The sequence below is a fragment of the Panthera leo genome, chromosome D2 (assembly GCF_018350215.1).
Source record: "Panthera leo isolate Ple1 chromosome D2, P.leo_Ple1_pat1.1, whole genome shotgun sequence".
Classification (NCBI taxonomy): domain Eukaryota; kingdom Metazoa; phylum Chordata; class Mammalia; order Carnivora; family Felidae; genus Panthera; species Panthera leo.
The window spans coordinates 37,303,896-37,323,959 of NC_056689.1; positions in this window are offsets into that span (position 1 = coordinate 37,303,896).

Genomic DNA, 20,064 nt, shown 5'->3' on the forward strand with positions numbered 1-20,064 from the left:
TCGGCTGAGCGTCCAACTTCGGCTCAGGTCATGATCTCGCGGTTTGGTTCATGAGTTGGAGCCCCACATCGGGCTCTGTGCTGACAGTGCAGACAGAGCCTGGAGCTTGCTTCGAGTTCTGTGTCTCCCCCTCTCTCCACCCCTCCCCGTCCCCCCCTTCTCACTCTCTCAAAAATAAATAAACATTAAAAAAAAGAAGAAAGAAAGAAACTAAAGAAGGGGAAACGAGTAGAGGTGGGCAGACGGAAGGAGCCACCAGGTCCGGGGAGGAATTAGGCAACAACCCGAAGACAGTCAAGTACATGTAAACTCCCAAATTCGAACCTGAAGATGTCTTCTTGGTAGCAAGCTTGTCTAGAGCTATTTTTGCAGTGCCTTAAAATGAATAGGTGATGCTTTTTTCCCCCCTAACTTCTATCACCAAAGTGTGTGTGTGTTTCACTTTCCTTCCTTCACTATGCCTTTTCTTGAGCATTCTATGTGAATGTGTACAATACATATTTCGAATGTAACACATTGACTTTAGGGAACTCGGATCAAAACGGCCACTGTTGAGGGCCATCTGAAATCCATGGGCTCGATTTCCCTCTTAGCAATCAAGCAGCGCGTCTCACACTATTAAGAAAAAAACATGCACTGCACACCTTCAGAACATAGAGATGGTCCTATCACCAAAGATGCTATGTGTGAGCTATCATTACTCTGTGTCTCCTTGGCTGCCTTTTGCTCTCCAGTTTTCTTTGCCTGCCATGAGTAAAGTGAAGACAGGAAATATCAGAAAAAGGAAGAAGTGGCAATCAAGTTAATTTTGCCACTTGTTCCTGCTCAGCTGCCCCGCCATGATGTGATGCTGAGGCTTCGAATGTGATGAGGGCGTGCAGTCCCTCCCTGGCGGAGCCCCATACTGATAGACCAGTGGCCCGTGTAGCAGGAAGGCTGGGCACTTCTCTGCCGATGGAATGGGGCTCCCATTCCCATTTGCGCCAAGTACCGAATAAGCTCACCCTCCCACAACCTGAGATAAGGGGTGGGGCTCGAACCCCAGGGGCTTTGCCTGTAACTTCAACTGCCAGTATCCCTGAAGCTAAGCTTCTTGTCATGACCCCTGCAAAGTTCTCATGTGGAAGAATCCGACCCTCCTCGCTGCAGGAAGACACTTGCTCACACTTAAAGCTCCTTCCAACTGGAAATGGAAAGGACCTTAGATAGCAAGAAAGACCTCTTTGTTCCCTGATCATGAAATATTTCAGCAAACTGAACAATACTGAGGATGAATGCCCATATACCCCCTACCTAACTTTAGCAAGTCCTACTATGTTACTTTGCTGGTTCAGATCTTTTTTCAAGAAGGTTAAATATGATTGATGTCTATGGGGCTTCTGTTCTGGCATCGGGGCAGACCAGGATAACCTGAAAGGCTTCCTGCAGCAAAACACCTAGAAAATACTAGGTACAACTTGTCAAAGAGAATTTTAATGCATAGTGGAGCTTGCCAGAAGGTAAGGGAAACTCCCCTGGGCCAGAACAGCAAGAGAACGGAACTCCATAAGCAGCTGCTGTTGCTGCCTAAGGCAGGAGGGTGTGGGAGTGTGGGACCACGTTTCACAGATTTGGTCTTCAATGCCCACACACAGAGCAGAGACTGTGACCTTGTTAGGGGGTATTGGAAGTAAGACACTCCTCACACAGACGAAGTTGGAGCTTTCTAGAAGCAATACTTAACTCTCAGATAAAGTGAACATTAGAAAAGTTCACACAGGAAGACAAGGGAATCTGTCTATCGGAGTCTGAGTTCTGGGTAGAAAAGTCTCCCCAGAGAATTCTTAACCAATGTCTAGGCCTCATAGGCTTCTGGGTTTAAATATACACTCCACTCATATTTGGGGAACTAAAAAAATTGACGCTGAGCTGGTGATATCCTTTGGCTACCTGGCATAAGCAAATGAAATATCTCTGTACAGGACCCACGCACAAGCCAGGACTCACAGGGGTCCCACAGATAAAACCCTTCTAAAGATGAGTTCAGAGGTAATAATGCTTAAGGGAACAATTTGCTCCTTGTCTTGTATTTTTTTTCTCCACTGCTTTCAGCTACAAGCCACCCCTGTTGTATGATACTGTTCCTGTTAGCAGCAAGTTCCTGACGCCCAAGAACTGTGTGCCCCTCCCCTATCTTGTTCCTTCCTCCCTTACAGCAACCACTAAATCCCTGATAATTCCCATGCATCATCTTAAACTACACTGAGTGAGTCCATAAGTAATACATACATTTGTTTGCAACCTCAAGCTTATGGATGAAGAAAATGATGCTCGATTACAAAGGCATGTGAATCAGCACATGCCAGAATTGAGTAGAATACAGGTCCATTGATTCCCGGGCTCCTACTCTTTCCAATTCACTATTTTGCTTCTCTCTTTCTTACGGCCAATATTTGCATTATTAAAACTCGCTTCATTTCTCTGATAATGCACCAACAATATTTGAGAGAAAGCACCCGAGAAGTTGGTTTGTTTTAAAAACTGTGACTAATTTCCAAGACAGATGATCTCTGATTGGATGATTGTCACTTGACTGTCCACCAGAGCATGGCTGACGTAGAGAATTAGGGAGGGGTGTGTCAGGATCACATGTTGAAGTCCATTAAGAGGGGATAAAGCCACATGTGATCAAAAATGACAAATGAAGATCTACTAAATCACCGAGACACTGAAAAGCCCCGGGGTGGTGGGGCAGTCGAAAGACTGGAGGGGAGGCTGGATCAGTCAAGGACACTGTTTTGCTGGAAGCCCATTGCTAAATGAGGTGCACATCCCAGAGTCCCGACAGAGGCTGAGTGTTCCCCATGACTATGTGGAAGGTGAGGGACCCTTCTGGCATCAGCATCACCAGATGGTTGTCAGCATTTCAAGGGCAGGGCCCGTGCCTGATTCAATATCTTTGTATCTTGAGCACTCAGAAAAGAATACGGCACCTGTCAGGGCCCATGAAAAAGTTCACTGGATGATGAATTAGGCCACTCCCCTGGCCCAGTATAATAACCACCAAATCCCCAACTCTTCTGACAACACATTCAAGGCAGGCAGGTGGGAGAAGGCAAGGGAGACCGGAGGTGGGAGGCTCTGAACTCTACAGCTACAGGGCCACACTCTACAGCTGTGGCCCACAGCTACAGGGCCAGCAGTCCAGCTGGAGACCCTAGAACAGCCATCACACTGAAAGCACTGCCCCTTCTCCTGACCCACATGTCCCCACCACTCTCTACAAATTACCCCAGCTGTTTGACAGCACCTGCTGTAACTTTCTCTCCTGTAGCTTTCTCCTCCCTGATCCACTTTGGCTGCCATGATACTGGGCCATCACTGAGATGATGATGTTCTGTGCCTGGAGAGACAGGAGGGGCCTGTGGGCTCAAGTGCAGTCCGGCCTGTTGGCTTGGGTTCAGGGCCTCTCCCTAGTCCAGACACTGTTGGCCAGGGTCCCACGGCCCTCACCGACTACCGAGTCTCTGAGTGATTGCCCTTGGAGCAGCCCCTCCCAGCCACACAGCATACCCCGGCCTCTTTCCAAACAGTGTTTACTGAGAGTGAGGCCAAAAGGAAGGAAATTGGGGAGGGAAGGAGACAGTATTTCCGACTTCTGAAACAAACTTAAATATCAACTCTAACCTGGCCTGAGCTTTTCTACAACACCAGTCTGTGGAAGCCCCCTCACCACCGTGAAATCCTTAGACTCACTTCTAGGAAAAAAGCCACATTTCTGTCTGTCAACCATTAATTATCCTGCATTCTCCCTCCTACACCCCACAGTCCCGCCACCCTTACCCACTCCGCTCCTTCCTAACCTTCCACTGGCACTGTCCTGCCCTCACTGACCCTCGCCTGAGGGCCCTGTCAGCACAGCACACCCTTCCCACCAGAGCCGCCCGCACCCAGGAAGTAGCAGCTCCCCTGGGAAGACTTTTACTGGTGGCTCAGTCAGACGGACGTAATTTCCTGTCACCACAGTCAGCATCCCCATTTGTAGTTCTTGTCCTTTGGAGGTTCCTGAAGTGACTTTTAGAAACTGAAGAAAAGACACAAACCACTAAGACTTGTGAGCCCTTGGGAGACTCCTCCCCTAGGGGATCAGGGCAGACAGGCCTGTCTCAAAGTGGTGCATCTGACCATGACTTACCCAACTCACAAGGAATCCCTTTCCCCAGCCAAGCAATCCACCATATTATCCCCACTCTGCGCTCTCCCAACTCCACAGCACCCACCGCCTCAAATGGCGCTGGCCATGAAGGACTCTCTCTGCAGTGAAGAGCTCCAACACTTGCCTCCTGCCACACTGGCTCCTTGTTCCAGGAGTTCCCCACCGCCATCCTCTGCTTGTGGCAGACCCTCTGGCGCCAGATGCACAGGTACAAGCCACCTTGGCCTTTGGGGCCTTGTCCCATGTCCAGCATAAAGAGGACAGCAGGAAAATGCCAGAAGTGGAACGATCCTACACATTCAGCTGAGGAAAGGGACAAAGCATTCTAAGCCCCACAGAGTGGCACCACACACAAAACTCTTGTCACATGGAGAAGGCAAGAGGGCAGGGAGCTGCCTGGACGGAGCTCCACCACGGCGCCCAGGCACCAATGCACAGCCGCCTGGCACGCCTGTCCCCCACAAGACCGTGAGCTCCTGGGGACAGGGACCATGTCTTATTCACCTTTGCTTCCCTGTGCACAGCATGCACAGCTGCTCGATGAATAAATGAATAAAAGCAATGAACGGAAACTGCAAACGAATGGTTCCACTCAGGAACCAGTCAGGGTGCCACCTAAGGAGGAAGGACTTCTCTGAATGAACCTTCATCTTCAACTAGAGTTGAGTTAGAGCTCTCCCTCCGTTGAAAGGGGCAATGGGGGATTCAGGAGATAATGAAGAATTGGGTCCACCCAGCCCAACATGAAGACAGGCTATCTCAGAGACTGAACAGAAGGAACCCGGCTTCTGATGGTCTCCAGGGACCGCCTCTCACTCCCACTGCTCTTACCTGAGCCCTTCCCATAGGTCAAGGCCTATTTCAAACACACCTTTGCTGGGAAGCCTACCTATGCTCCCTCACACCACCACTCCCTCTGCCTCACAAAAGGAGCTTGCCTTTGACCTCCTGGAGCCTGGTGCCCAGATGGCCCACTCAGGTGTGGAGACAGGACAAATGTCAGGAAACAAACAAAACAAAATCAACAGTTAAGTAACAAAACAAACAAACAAACAAAAAAACCGGGGCACATGTCTGCTTGTTGCTCTTTGCATGTACTCTCTGGAAGAACTCCCTGGAAATGTAACCAGTTCTGGTGCCATGGCTGTCTCTGGCGACGGGGACAGGAGTGGGGCTGGGTACCACATGTAACTGAGGGAAGCTTACTTTAACTGGATATTCTTCATAATGTTTGGGTTTTTACCATATGCACACAATTTTTTTTAAAAGAAGTATAATATCAGGGGTGCCTGCATGACTCAGTCGGTCGAGCGTCCGACTTCAGCTCAGGTCATGATCTCATGCTTTGTGAGTTCAATCCCTGCATCGGGCTCTGCTGACAGCTCTGAGCCTGGAGCCTGCTTCCAATTCTGTTTCTCCCTCTCTGTCTGCCCCTACCCCACTTGTGCTCTGTCTGTATCTATCAAAAATGAATAAAGGTTAAAAAAAATCCATATTTATAAAAAATAATTAATTAAATAAAAATAAAAGAACTATATCAAACCACAGAGAAAATCAGACATTCCAAAATGTAGAAATCTTTACAGGCCACAGTCACAGACCTCGTTATAAATAATTGAAGTTCCAGCATCATCAAAACAAGATAAATGACAATGATGAAATGGAAGACTTAAAGTCTTTCCTAAAACAATAAACAAAATCAAGAATACAATGAGGAACTATTTTGAAAGTAAAAATAGTATCAGTTTAAATGAGAAGAAAGAAGTTTTCAGAGGAAGTTTTTTTAATACTTATATATCAGGAAATATTAAGAAAAAAAAAAATAAAGGAAAGGGGCGCCGGGGTGGCTCAGTCGGTTAAGTGTCTGACTCTTGATTTCGTTCAGGTCATGATCTTATGCCCGAGCCCCACATCAGGCTCCACGCCGACAGTGCAGAGCCTGCTTTCTCTCCCTTTCTCTTTGGCCCTCCCCTGCTTATACCCTCTCTTTCTCAAAATAAATATTAAAAAAAGGGGGGGGGGGGAATAGGTGAGAAAGAGGACTGCCAGGAAACCAGGGAGGGAGGAAAATTTGCTAGCCACCCTGAATCCACAAGAAATTTCACATCTAAACAAGTTCAGCCCTCAGGTGTCATCGTTAGGAACACTCAATTTATGCAGGTCTTACCAGTACCTTCTTAACCGGTTCCTTCCTCTGACCCAACGTCCCTCACCTCCAATCCATTGGGAAATACTCCTCCTCCCAAAATCTGATGCCACCATGTTCATTTTAAATTTGCAACAGCTTCCCAAATGACCTCCTATGGAATATACTTCTGAATCACATCCCGTGTCTGGCTTCATCCTCTCGCCTGTCTCCTGGGCCCTTGGTTCCAGCTCTGTGGGCCTGACTGTAAAACACAGGCCACGCCTCCATGCTACTAGCTCTGTCTACCAGCCGCTCCGGTGGCCCACCTCCACTGCTCTGAATGGCCAAATCTGACTCTTCATGTTTTAGCTCAAATGTCACTTCTTCTGTGAAGCTTTGTTAGACTTTCCCTGGAAGTTTCTCTTCCACAGGGCTTTGTTCATGCTGCTAGTGATTTCTGCGTGTTTTGTAACATCTGCCTCACCCAAGGAGTTAGGGAAGAGACTATGCCTTGTTCATCTTTGTATTCCTAGCTCCTCCCATGCCAGCATATAGCCCAGAGCTTAGATACCCCTCACTGAAGGTACACTGGGTGCCTCAAGTGACTTTTTGTAAGAAGCAAAAGAAAACTAAAAGACTTCCCAATCCCAAGCCCCAAGACAGCCCATCTACCCATCTTAAAGTCTCCTGCCCACCATGGACCTCAGGCTCACAGACATTGCTCTTCATGATGGTACCCAGACAATGCCTTCTCTGGCTGAAGCTTCTTTCACTAACTATTTAGGACCTAGGTGCACTGCTGGGGATGTCTGAACTCTGTTCACAAAAGACCACCCCATTTCCATTATGATTCTCCTTGTCCTTGATGGGTCTTACCCAGATAGGTCCCCAGACTCTTGTACACAAACGCCAGTGATTCCATACCCTGCTCCAGGACCTGGGTCTGGGCAGAGCCCCTATTTAGCTCCTGATGCAGGGTCTCAGACCTAAAGGAGAAAAGCAGATGCATTCAGTTATGCATCCGGTTGTTTTCCTACATTCCTCCTGATCTCCTGGTTGGACAGCCCAAAGGGAAGCTTTATCTTTAGATACTCTTCCACAAGCCCAGGAGAAAAATACTATGCAGCAGCTGAGTGCCCACCACAGTTCTGTGTATGAAGGTGATGGGCCCTCCCTTATTGCCAACACCGACCAGATAGTTGTCAGGATCTTAAGGGCAGGGCCCTTCCATCCTGAGCACTCAGAAGAGAACCTGGCACACTGTCAGCTCTCCATCAATAAGTCAATGGGATGATGCAGTACCAGGGCCACAGAGCAGGGTCAGACCAGAGGTAATGAGTGACACCACTCCCCTGGCCCACTACAACCTGCAAATCCCTGCTCGGCAAGCCCACATTCCCGGCAGTCAGTGGGGAGAAGAGAGACCTGGGATGGGGAAGCTCTGAACACTCCACCCACAGCTACCAGCACATGCTCTATCCTTCAGAAACTTAGCTTTCTGGTACACATTTGAACCTGAAAAAAATGACACTTCTCAATCTTCAAAAGGGTTTGTTTTAGAACACAAGTTTCTAGAAAGCAGATTTTCCTTTCTGTATAACAGCAAGCACAGCACTTTTCATTCATAAATATTATTTGATAGGGATATTACTTTACAAAATGGGCAAATAGTCCTGCTTGGTTATTTTCAGAAGTAACTCCTAGAAGAAGAACTCCATGTATCAGGTAGAGAATGCATTGCCTCAACAGAGGGTGATTAGCATGTTCTCTTCCAGCACATAATCCTAAAAAGGGAATCCTTTCTAATAGTGGTAAAATTAGTATCCTCTCAAGGTTGTATATAGTGTTTTAATTTTAAACCTGTTTGGTTGGGGAAGCTCAGAGAAATGTAGTCATTTCCCTACACATCCAGCATTTGAACTCCCATCTAAATCTCTATAAGGACAAAAAGCTCAGTATCTCTCGAAAACCCCTACCCCATTTTCAATCATTTCTATTAGAAAACATTTCCTTATGGCCAATCCAGTTTTGTCATTAGAATACTGCTTGCACACCAAAAACAAAACAAAACAAAACGAGAAATAAACCCAAGACTCACTACCAGATGCTGGCATCTAAACGATCTTCCTGCTCTATACCGGTGCTACACATGTGACTGTCTTCCAAATCCTACAGCTGCTCTCTGTTAAAGTACATTGGCACATTTTTGAGTGAGGAATTTGACCTCAGCTTTCTGTAAAGGGTATCTGTTGGGGTTAAGCATGGGCCCTGGGGCTCTTAGCCTCTTGAGTTCTTATCTTAAAAGGAAGATGTCAAAAAAAAAAAAAAAAAGAGAGAAAAGGAAGATGTTGCATTAAATATATTTCTCAAGGTGATTCATGTTAAGTATGGCTGACTATGTTTTGACCAAGACTTAACCCAACTCACAAGGAATCCCTTTCCCCAGCCAAGCAATCCACCATATTATCCCCACTCTGCGCTCTCCCAACTCCACAGCACCCACCGCCTCAAATGGCGCTGGCCATGAAGGACTCTCTCTGCAGTGAAGAGCTCCAACACTTGCCTCCTGCCACACTGGCTCCTTGTTCCAGGAGTTCCCCACCGCCATCCTCTGCTTGTGGCAGACCCTCTGGCGCCAGATGCACAGGTACAAGCCACCTTGGCCTTTGGGGCCTTGTCCCATGTCCAGCATAAAGAGGACAGCAGGAAAATGCCAGAAGTGGAACGATCCTGCACATTCAGCTGAGGAAAGGGACAAAGCATTCTAAGCCCCACAGAGTGGACACCAAACTCTTGTCACATGGGAAGGCAAGAGGGCAGGGAGCTGCCTGGACGGAGCTCCACCACGGCGCCCAGGCACCGATGCACAGCCGCCTGGCACGCCTGCCCCCCACAAGACCATGAGCTCCTGGGGACAGGGACCATGTCTTATTCACCTTTGCTTCCCTGTGCACAGCATGCACAGCTGCTCGATGAATAAATGAATAAAAGCAATGAATGGAAACTGCAAACAAATGGTTCCACTCAGAAACCAGTCAGGGTGCCACCTAAGGAGGAAGGACTTCTCTGAATGAACCTTCATCTTCAACTAGAGTTGAGTTAGAGCTCTCCCTCCGTTGAAAGGGGCAATGGGGGATTCAGGGGATAATGAAGAATTGGGTCCACCCAGCCCAACATGAAGACAGGCTATCTCAGAGACTGAACAGAAGGAACCCGGCTTCTGATGGTCTCCAGGGACCGCCTCTCACTCCCACTGCTCTTACCTGAGCCCTTCCTATAGGTCAAGGCCTATTTCAAACACACCTTTGCTGGGAAGCCTACCTATGCTCCCTCACACCACCACTCCCTCTGCCTCACAAAAGGAGCTTGCCTTTGACCTCCTGGAGCCTGGTGCCCAGATGGCCCACTCAGATGTGGAGATGGGACAAATGTCAGGAAACAAACAAAAAACATCAAAAAAAATAACTAAGGATTCAGTGCTTCCTTATATTTTCTGTTTGAGTGTCTTGTTTCCACAGTTGAACTAGAAACTCCTGAGGTGAAGAACACGATCTCCTCTTCCCTGATCTCCCCACAGCAGCCAGCACTGGACTGGGCTATGCAGTCTGCAAGCGTCACTGCACTGCCCAAGCAAAGGGCCTCACAGGCCTCTGTCTCAGGTGCAAGGTCCCAAATGGGAGCCTCTCAAATGCAAATGGGCCTACCATAGATCCCCACTCCCTGTTTAAGGAAAAGGCACCTTCCAGGTTTCTTCTTTTTGCAAACAACAGTACTGGTCACCACATCTGTCTGTGAAGGGCAGGGTAGAGAAGGTGAGCCTCATCACTTCAAATCCCAGCTTTACTACGTTGTAGTCATGAGATCTAGAGCCAAATTATTTCTCTTTCTATCCTAGGCTTCCTCATTTATTAAGTGAGAGTCAAAAGTAGTTATTTTTCTAGGGGCATCTGGTTGGCTCAGTCAGTAGAGCAGGCAACTCTTAATCACAAGGTCATGAGTTCAAGCCCCATGTTGGGCATGGAGCCTACTTAAAATTAATTAATTATTTCAGTAGTTGTTTTTCTAGGTCATTGTGAGGATACAAATAATACATGTAAATTGACTGGCACATGGTAGGCCCTGAAGAGATCCAATATGGTCATCATCAATTCACTGTTAGAGCAAATACAATCAGCCACATGTGCTCACTGACCAAGCAAGCTCCAGAATGCTGCTGCCCCGTCCTGATTTCCTGACCAGCACATCCTCACACCAGAGGGTAAGGGAACATTGCTTGGAGAAGTGGCAGGAGCCCCCCGCCCCATAGGTTATGCTAGGCCAGATCACGCAGACTGCTCTTTCTTCTTCAGCAATTTTTCTGTCTACTGCTTTCATATTAGGCTTAGTATATCTGCCCCCAAAAATCCTCTCCAAACTGCAATCTCAATTTTTTGGCAACTGCAAAACACTGATAATGTAATAATTTTTTTATCAGAGGTCTTTTTTTATTATTTGAACCTTTTACAATAACAATTTTTTTTACTAATTTGAAAGGTCAATGTAGTAAGTAAAAAAAAAAAAGTCAAGGAAGTTGGTTTTTATCACAACTTTAAACTGTACACCATTCAACCCAAAAAATTCCATTCTGAGCATCTATCCTAGGAAAGCATTCACATGTAGATAAAGTAACTTGCACCATTTTTAGGAGGTTTTACGGCCAAAATGTCCACCGTCAGCCGGGGAACAGATTAGTAGTAATCAGTACATTAGGACACATCTAAACTATTGGAATTCAGCAACAAAAAAGCAAAATTTTTTGAACTCCAGATGCTATGCCTATACAAATCACAGGTCTGTTACCACTTTTCCACCAAGGCCCAACTGCAGAAATACAAGGCAGAATTTAGCTGTCATGAGAAGAGGAAGTGCTGAAACAATCCCAGCCCCAAGACCCGCACACACAGAGTCTGCCTAAGTCTAAGGATGACCAGAATGATGGAAAACCCCTACCAGTCCCAACCTGAGCAGTAGCAAGTAATAAGCCACCACAGTCTACTGCCAGAGGGGAGGCAAGAGCATGTAGAGACACCCTCTCCGTGGTATAAGTGTGCACTTGTGAAAGCTGGTGGTGTATCAGGAACACAGAAAAACCCTCTTGACACCCCCAGGCCCAACTTTGAACACAAGTTAACAGCCACCCACTGCTAAAGGAATTTGAAGTCTGTGATGCTCTGGAGTGATGACATCAAAAACATCAAAAACTAACCATCTCATGACTAGATTGATTCCACCTCTATACTAACAACCTGACAAAAGAGCCATGCTCATTTCTGGGCATAAATACTGAATGTCTTAGTCTCTTCTAGTTTTCCAAAATGATGTCCAGCATTAAATTTAAAATGTCAAGACAACCGACTGGGTGGCTTAGTGGGCTGCGTGTCTGACTCTTGATTTTGGCTCAGGTCATGATCTTACAGTTCGTAAGTTCAAGCCCCGCATTGGGCTCTGTGCTGACAGTGTGGAGCCTGCTTGGGATTCTCTGTCTCTCCCTCTCTCTCTCTGCCCCTCCCTCCCCCCTCTCTCAAAATAAATAAGATTTAAAAAGGGGGGGTGGTGTTTGTGTGGCTTGGTTGGGTAAGTGCCCAACTTCGGCTCAGGTCATTATCTCAGTTTGTGAATTCAAGCCCCACATCAGGCTCTGTGTGGGCAGCGTGGAGCCTGCTTTAGATTCTCTCTCTCCCTTTCTCTCTGCCCCTCCCCAGCTTGCACTCTCTGTCTCAAAAATAAATAAATAAACATTTAAAAAATGTCAAGACAAAGCAAGGTTAAATAATCTATTATCAAAAAATAAAGAATAAACACAACTCTATTCGAAGATGACCCAGATCTTGGAACCATCAAAGAGTTTAACTATTAAACGGTCCAAAGGAAAAGTAGATGGGGAATTTCAGCAGACATAAGGAAACTATAAAATAGAGTCAAATGGAAATGCTCGATATAAAAAACATGATGTCAGAGATGAAGAATTACTTTAACAGGCTGATCAGCAAACTATACACACCTGATGAAAGAATCACCGAGCTCAAAGAACAGGTCAATAGAAATTATCTAAATTGAAACACAAAGAGAAATGAGTGAAAGAAAAAAAACCCAGAAAGAATATTCAAAATTTGTGGGATAATATCAGTCTAGAATAAATGGACTTGCAAAATAGAAAGCAGAATAAATATTTGAACTAATGGTCAAGAATTTTCTAAAATTAAAGGCAATAAACAATACACCCAAAAAAACCCCAGGTACCTCAGAAGACAATGGAATGACTTCTTTAAAGTACTAAAAGGGGGGTAGGGGGGAGACCAAAATCGTCAACCCAGAATTTTATAACAATGAAAGCATCTTTCAAAATTGAAGGTGAAGTTCATCAAAAAGTTAAGCAGAATTACCGTATATGACCAGCAATTCCATTCTCTTAGATATCTACCCAAAAGAATTGAAACCAGGTATTCAAACATGTTAAAAGAATGTTCATAGGAACAATATTCACAATAGCCAAAATGTAGAAACAATCAAATTTGGGGGTGCCTGGGTGGCTCAGTCAGTTGAGCATCCATCCAACTCTTGATTTCAGGCTCAGGTCATAATCCCAGGGTCATGGGATCAAGCCCCATGTCGGGCTTTGCACTGAGCCATGGAGTCTGCTCAAGATTTTCTCTTTCTCCCTCTGCCTCTCTCTCTCGCTTGTTCTCTCTCTCTCTAAAAAAGAAAGAAAGAAAGACAAAAGACAAGACAAAGAAGAGAAAAGAAGAGAAAAGAAAAGAAAACAAAACAAAACAAAACAAAAGAAGTAGCCAAATTTCCATCAACGAATAAGTGGATAAACAAAACGTGGTATACCCATACAAGAGAGTATCATTCAGCCATGAAAGGAAGGCAGTACGATAGATGTTACAATCTGGATGAACCTTGAAAACATGCCCAGTGAAGTCAGAAACAAAATGCTACATGTTGTAACATCTCACTTATATGAAATATCCAAAATAGGTAAATCCATAGAAATGGAAAGCAGATTAGTGGCTTACAGGGGGTGGCAGGAACAGGGGAGGGGGGACCACTTTTAGAACTAGACAGAGGTGATGGTTGCACACAGTCTAAATATGCTGAATGCCACTGAACTGATATTCTAAAATGGTTTTATGTTATGTGAATTTCACCTCAATTTCTTACAAAAGACACCAAAAAATCAGACAAAAAATAACTATCTGCTTTAAATTAACTATGTCCAGGCACTTCCACTGCATGGTGTGGAACTCTATAAACAGCTATAGCCATGCAATCAATAGAAAAGTCACCCTCAAAGGTAGCTTAATTAATAAACAGCAGCTGGCTTTAAAATCACTACAAAGGAAACATAACAATAAAATTCACTTTTTTAAAAAAATATGAAAGAATTTTTCTTACCACCAAAGCTGAAAAAAAGTCATTGTCATCAGACCTATACTTTGAGAAATACTAAAGAAAATTCTTCAGGCAGAAGGAGTATGATACCAGATGGAAACTTGGATTTACACAAAGAAACACAAAGTTTCACCAGAAACAGTGAAAATAAAGGAAACTCTGGCAAGTTAGTTTATTCAAGTCAGTTGTAAACAACTTACAATTTACTTATCAAGGCTCACTGGAAGACCCTCTCCTAGGTGTTACCGATCCTAAATTATAGTATCCTAAAACTTGCTAATCTCAATCAGTTTCCTGTCTGCCTTAAACCACCCGAGTCTAGACCCAAAGCTTCAAAATTACCCAGCTTCCAAACTTCCCTTTCTGGGACACTGCTAAGATTGTCAAAGTGTTCTTTCTTACTGCAGTGAATTCACATAAACTTAGTTTGTGTGTGTTTGTGTGTGTGTGTGTGTGTGTGTGTGTGTGTGTGTGTGTGTTTTAAACAGCAAGTAATACAATATATTCCTCAGTAAATGTACTACATTCCTCAGTAAATGTACTGAGAAAGACCTGGGCAGGTAGGTACCCACCAAACCCTTACAACAATCACAGTGGGAGAGGAATGTGCTGAAAGGTTCTGGGAACAAAGGGGACTGACTTTCCTCCTTCATGCTATATGCTTCTGTGCTAGTTGAATGCTCCACAGTAAGCAAATATTATCTCTGTGATTTAAAAATCCAATGTCTAAAAGAATGACAAATTGAAGCTTAGGCCATACTGTTATGAGTTCAGGGGAATATGTTTGACTCAAAATGCAGCATGGGTCAGTATGACCTAGGCAGGGAAGTGTTTTATTTTGACAAAATTTTGTCTAAGTCGCAAAGTATAGGAGTCATAATCAGACTTTCACTCAGACCACTCTTAGAAGAAAATTAGCCAATAGGGTGGAAACCTTTCCCCTAATGCAAAAAGGGTCTGGGGAGGAAGGCAGTGGGGTGCTGGCCCTGCCCTAATGCTCGGGAGGCAAGTACAGGGGACACTGGAGGAAGGTCCGGCCCCAGAGTACCGCAGCCACAGGCAGACTCAACTCTGCTTGGTCAGACCACACTCTGAGACGCAGTCGACTTCTGAGCAACTTTCCCTATGACCCCAATTCAACCCATCCTAGTCCAGGCCAAGAGGCATCGTTACCACCACATCTAGTGCCAGCTGCCCTATCCAAAGGGTGGGCAACCTGCATCAGCGTGGCCACGGACTCCTCCCCAAATACCACAAGGTCAAGGACTCCTTATGAGGCTGACTGCTCTCCTAGGGGGATCCTCCACAATGCCTTTTCCCAAACCTATCTTTACAGATGGGAAAACTGAGACCCAAAGAACTTGGGTAACTCTGGCAAGGTCACAGTGAGGCAGACCCTTTTAATGCTGACTCCCTTGGCTTGAAAAAGAAAAAAAAGAAAAGAAAAAGTCTGGCACTTAGAAGAGATTTCTGTACTCGGAGAAGAACTTAACATCATACAAGAAACTTCAAATGGCTTGCTTACTCAATGCACATGCCCTAAGCCAGATCAGAATTCCCACTAACTACATCCAAGCAGTTTGGTCAGGCTTTCTACGGAAGCTGGGACAGCAGCTGTCATTCTACGTCTCGGCGGACGTGTGCTGCTGTTTCTTCTAGTTCCGAGAGGAGTGTCAGTGAGACTTTGTTAAGTCGTTTCAGTTGTCATTTTTAATAAGTAGGTGTTAAATCGGCCATCAGAGGCTGTATTCTCAACCTCCTCCCAACGGGGTTCATCTACAGGGACCCAAACATACATTCCAAAGAGTCAGTGCAGAGAGAACTTGAACTTGGCCTCCTCCTGGGTTTGCTAATGGAAGCAGTCCTGCCCCAGGGACTGGGCAGCCCAGAGAGCTGATGGAAGAGCTCCACGTGCAGGGTGAGGGGCTGCCCACCTGCAAAGAGCCATGCAGGAGCATCTGGGGAGGGATCCTTTGGGAACCCCCAGACTAGCTCTGCGTGCAGGCAGGGAGCTGCAACCTGGGATGGGACCGGGTTAGTAAGGGAGGAATATCGAGGACACGAGCCCTGACAATCCATAAGTCACTTGCCCTGCCTGGTGTCTCAGTGCCCCATCACACCACACAATGGGAGCAGTAGCCAGAAAGCTCTTCCCCAAACTGAGCCGTAACCCCCTTCCGGGAACTTCTGTCCTTGGGCCTGGTTCTGATAGTCCTGCAGATATTTGAAGCCAGGCATCACGTTCCCCCTAAAATGTTTTTGGATTCATCCTCAGGGTTTGCTGCAGGGCTGGACTGTGTAGCGCCTTCAGGGACAGCCGCAGGGGCTCAGGGAATCTGACTGCGTATCTCATGTCTGTGTGAGCAGCCTGCCTGCTCCAGTGGCCAAACTGACAGCACGTTTTGTATCACTTTCGTGTAGACCTACTCCTGACCTTCTGCCTTCTAGATTAATAGGCCAGCCCAGGATCTGTCCTGGGGACTTCTTAAGCTGCCAGAGACTCCCTGGAGTTGCCCAGCCTGTTCCTCTGGCCCGGGGCAACCACCAGGAACCAGCAGCCGTATTTTGTTGGCATCGCTTCTGCTGCTTCTATACAGTGTTGCTGCTGACCACTGACCCCAAACAGTGAGACACCCTCTTGCCTGCGAATGGGATGGTGTTCTCGATGGTTCGGATCCCCACTGATGTCACGAGCTGGTGCTGCAATCCCACATACACTCAGATGCTCTGTCCCATCCTCAGGATTCTCCCATGGGGCCAACCAGGTTCCTCACCATGACAACGCCTCTCTGGGTATCTTTTCTTTGTGGTGGTCCTCAGCTGCAAAGGCTAAGGTTGAGTACAATTCCAAGGGAACCTACCTCTCCGAAGGAATACACACTGAACCACACCTGTCCCTAGGGTCACAGTGGAGTAAAGGGTCCCACAGCCCCTCTCTGGTCCTGCCCTAATGGCCGATGCCAATCTTCCCTCTACGTTGAAGTGGACAGTGGCAAGGCTGGCTGTTTTGAGCCTCCAGCCATGGCATTAGCCCCAAGGGCTCACATGCCATCTAGGTAGGGCATGAGGAGGCTAGAAAGGCAGCTGTTTTTATCCTGAGGATGTCCCGCAGCTAAGCATAACTTCAGAGCCCATGGTCCTCACTGGGACTGGCTGAGTATGGGGGAGAGGCTCCATGTTCTCTGGGGGTTCCCCTTCCTTCTGGCTCCTACTTCCCTTAGCAAAGTTATGTGCCCTGTTGGGTCAGCATGCCTGCCACTTCCTGCAGATAGTGGTCCTCCTCCCAGGTTAGGCCGGGTGGCCCAGATCTGGGAGGAGAATGAACGCCTTCTCAATTGCCTGGCAGGCATTCTAGGGGCAGAGTTAAGAGCATGGAGTCTGGCATTGCCACGTTTATGACCTTAAGCATAAGTTTTTCAACCTCTCTGTGCCTCAGTTTCCCCATCTGTAAATGGGGATAATGGTACCTAGCAAACAGTGTTGTAAGTTAATATATATGAAGCACCTAGGGAAGGGTGGCACGTAGTAAGGACCACAAGCTATTACCGTTACTGTTTTTCCTCCGCCTGCCTCAGGACATCATAGCTCGCCATGCCTCTGGCTGCCCACGGTTGAGCTTACAACTAGTTGAGAATCTCTCATTCGATGCCTACAGCCCGGAGAGACTCACCCACCCTTACCAAGGTTCCCTGCTCTCTTCCACTTCTTTTTGTCTTGGGGGAGAAGTGCTGGCCAGGGATGGGAGGCAGCCCCTGGCCTCGAGGCCACAGGCTGACGTTACTAACCCTGCAGTCATGCTGATGTCAGGGAGGCAGGGAGAGCGCATCTTGGTGGCAGCAGAAGCCCCTGAAGGGTGCTGAGCCTTCAGGCAAGTCTCAGTTTCCCCACTCCCAACCGATAAGGCTGGGAACAGATAATCTCCAATTTTCTTTAAGTACGGACATTTTAGGATCTGGTTTATTCTAAAGGGTCCCTGAGATACCCACGGGTCTTTATAATCCGCCGAACCTAAATTTAGGGACTGTGGAATACGCCCAGTAGAAGGCGCCCTTGGCAGATAGGAGGGTTTAAAATCTGAGTTGACTGACATCCAAATCATAGAAATGAAGTTCTCCACATATATGGGCTGGTTTTCCAGATGACGGACGCTCACTTTTCTAAAAGCACCAAAACTTAGAGCTCAAAACTGTAGAATGATAGAAAAGAAAACAATTGGTGTTTTCTGCATCCTCTTTTAAGGCTGATTTTCAGGAAAACCAAGTTGCAAACTGCATTTTAAAAAGTGGCAAGTGGAGGAAAAGCGCAAACTTGGGTGGGAAAGCGTGACAGGTAGCACAGAAGCAGCTGCTGTAAAGAGAGGCTACAGGCCCCTCCTCGGGGGCTTCCACGTGCCCAGCCAGGGGGCCGCTTGGGGCTGTGGCCCCCCCCCGGAGCTGGCAGTGCTGGGCTCTCCACCCGAACCTTGGTTACACGTATTTGTGCTGGATGTACGTTGCATGCCTGGTGGCATTTCCTAGTAGTAAGGGATTTCAAAGAGCAGCAAAGGAGTTACTTGGGCAGTTTTAACAACCGTAGCTTTCTATACTTCTTATGTGCAAAGAATCCAGCTCAAAAGCCACCCCTCATTTCGTCAATAAGTTGTGGTGGCCGTGAAGAGGCATCACCCACTCTCCTTCAAGAGAACCTGCTGTGGGCAGATCTCCTCCCCAGACTGACCGCTTTCAGTTGTTGCACGCACGAGCCCCAAGGCCCTGCTTCCCCTGGGCTGCTATCCAGGCAGAGGTAGTCATGCCGGCCCCCTCCTGCCAAATGCAGGGCTCTTCTAGCACCTTCCAAACGCAGCTTTGCTTGGGGCCTTTGGCCTGGTTGAGATTTTCTCAGAATTGCACTGCAGTTTGAGGCTCTTCCTTCTCGGTCCTTCCTTCCCTCTTTCTGTCACAGGAGTCGGGCCCACTGCCAGCTGAAGGCTTCTTTGCGCGCCAACTCCCTCCCCTTTTATCCTTCACAGGCGTTTCCCCCAATAAACCTCTTGTATGTCTAATCCCATGTTGGCACCTGCTTCTCAGAGGACCCACACGGGCACCTATATTACAAGGCTTTTCCCCTACACATCTTTTTAAAAATAACGAGACCACCCTCGATAAATGGTTTTGTATATCTTTTCATTGACCATATTTTGAGCATTTTTCCATGCCATTAAATGTTCTTCAAAAGGGGCTTATGAAATGGCTGCATATTACATGTTACGAATGCACCACACTTACCTTAAGGCATTTAGACTCATGCTGTACATTTATTGCTTGAAGCTGCCCAGCACCTTTTCTTTTTTAATGTTGAGAGAGACACAGTGTAAGTGGGGGAGGGGTAGAGAGAGGGGGAGTCACAGAATCTGAAGCAGGCTCCAGGCTCTGAGCTGTCAGCACAGAGACCAATGCAGGGCTCGAACCCACAAGCTGTGAGATTATGACCTGACCCAGTCGGTCGCTCAACTGATTGAGCTACCCAGGTGTCCCTGCCCAGCACGTTTTGAATAGCCTTCCTCCATATGGGAAATCCCTCACGTTAGGGGGTCCTGCCTCCCCAAGCTAAAAACCCACATTTGCTTTCTTGGGCTCCCTTACAGCTAGGGTGCAGACAGATGACTCTACCAGAAGCGGTCACAGGAAACCTGAATTAGAAGTGTACTGTGTGGGGAACATCTTCTATTGATGGCAGTGATGGGGATGTTCAGCTTTCCGGGCAGTGGTCCGGGTGGTCCCCGCTTGTGCCTCATCCTTCAAAGGCATTATTTTATTGGTTGTAAGGAAGTAGCAGGCCCATTTATAAAAAAGGACACTAAATATCAGAGATAAGTGCTTAAAGTGATGCATCCATTGTTAGGTACAAATCAGTTGAGGTATTTTTGACTCTTGATCAAATGCCCCCATATTACACACCAGGTGACAGGTCAGTCTCTGAGAGGCCGAAGACAAATCAGTCCCAAAAGTGGGGGATGCTAGAAGAAGCACTTGTTTTATGAACACTGTGTCAAGGGCTCTAGAAACATGAACTTGGCTTCAAAGCCTGGTTCTCTCTCTTACTTGGCTATGTGTCTTCGGGAAAGCAACAAGCCTGTTTCCTTCCATGCTTCTTTCACTCTTTGAGAGAATTAGATAATGCTTCTAACAGCAGAAAAACTATTTATAAAAAGTACCAATATTAAATAAATGATGGTTCATTCATGCAAATAAATACTGTCATAAAAAGAAGAGGCAGATTCACATGTTTTGATATGGAGAAGTCTCCGTGGTATTGGTGGGGAAAAATC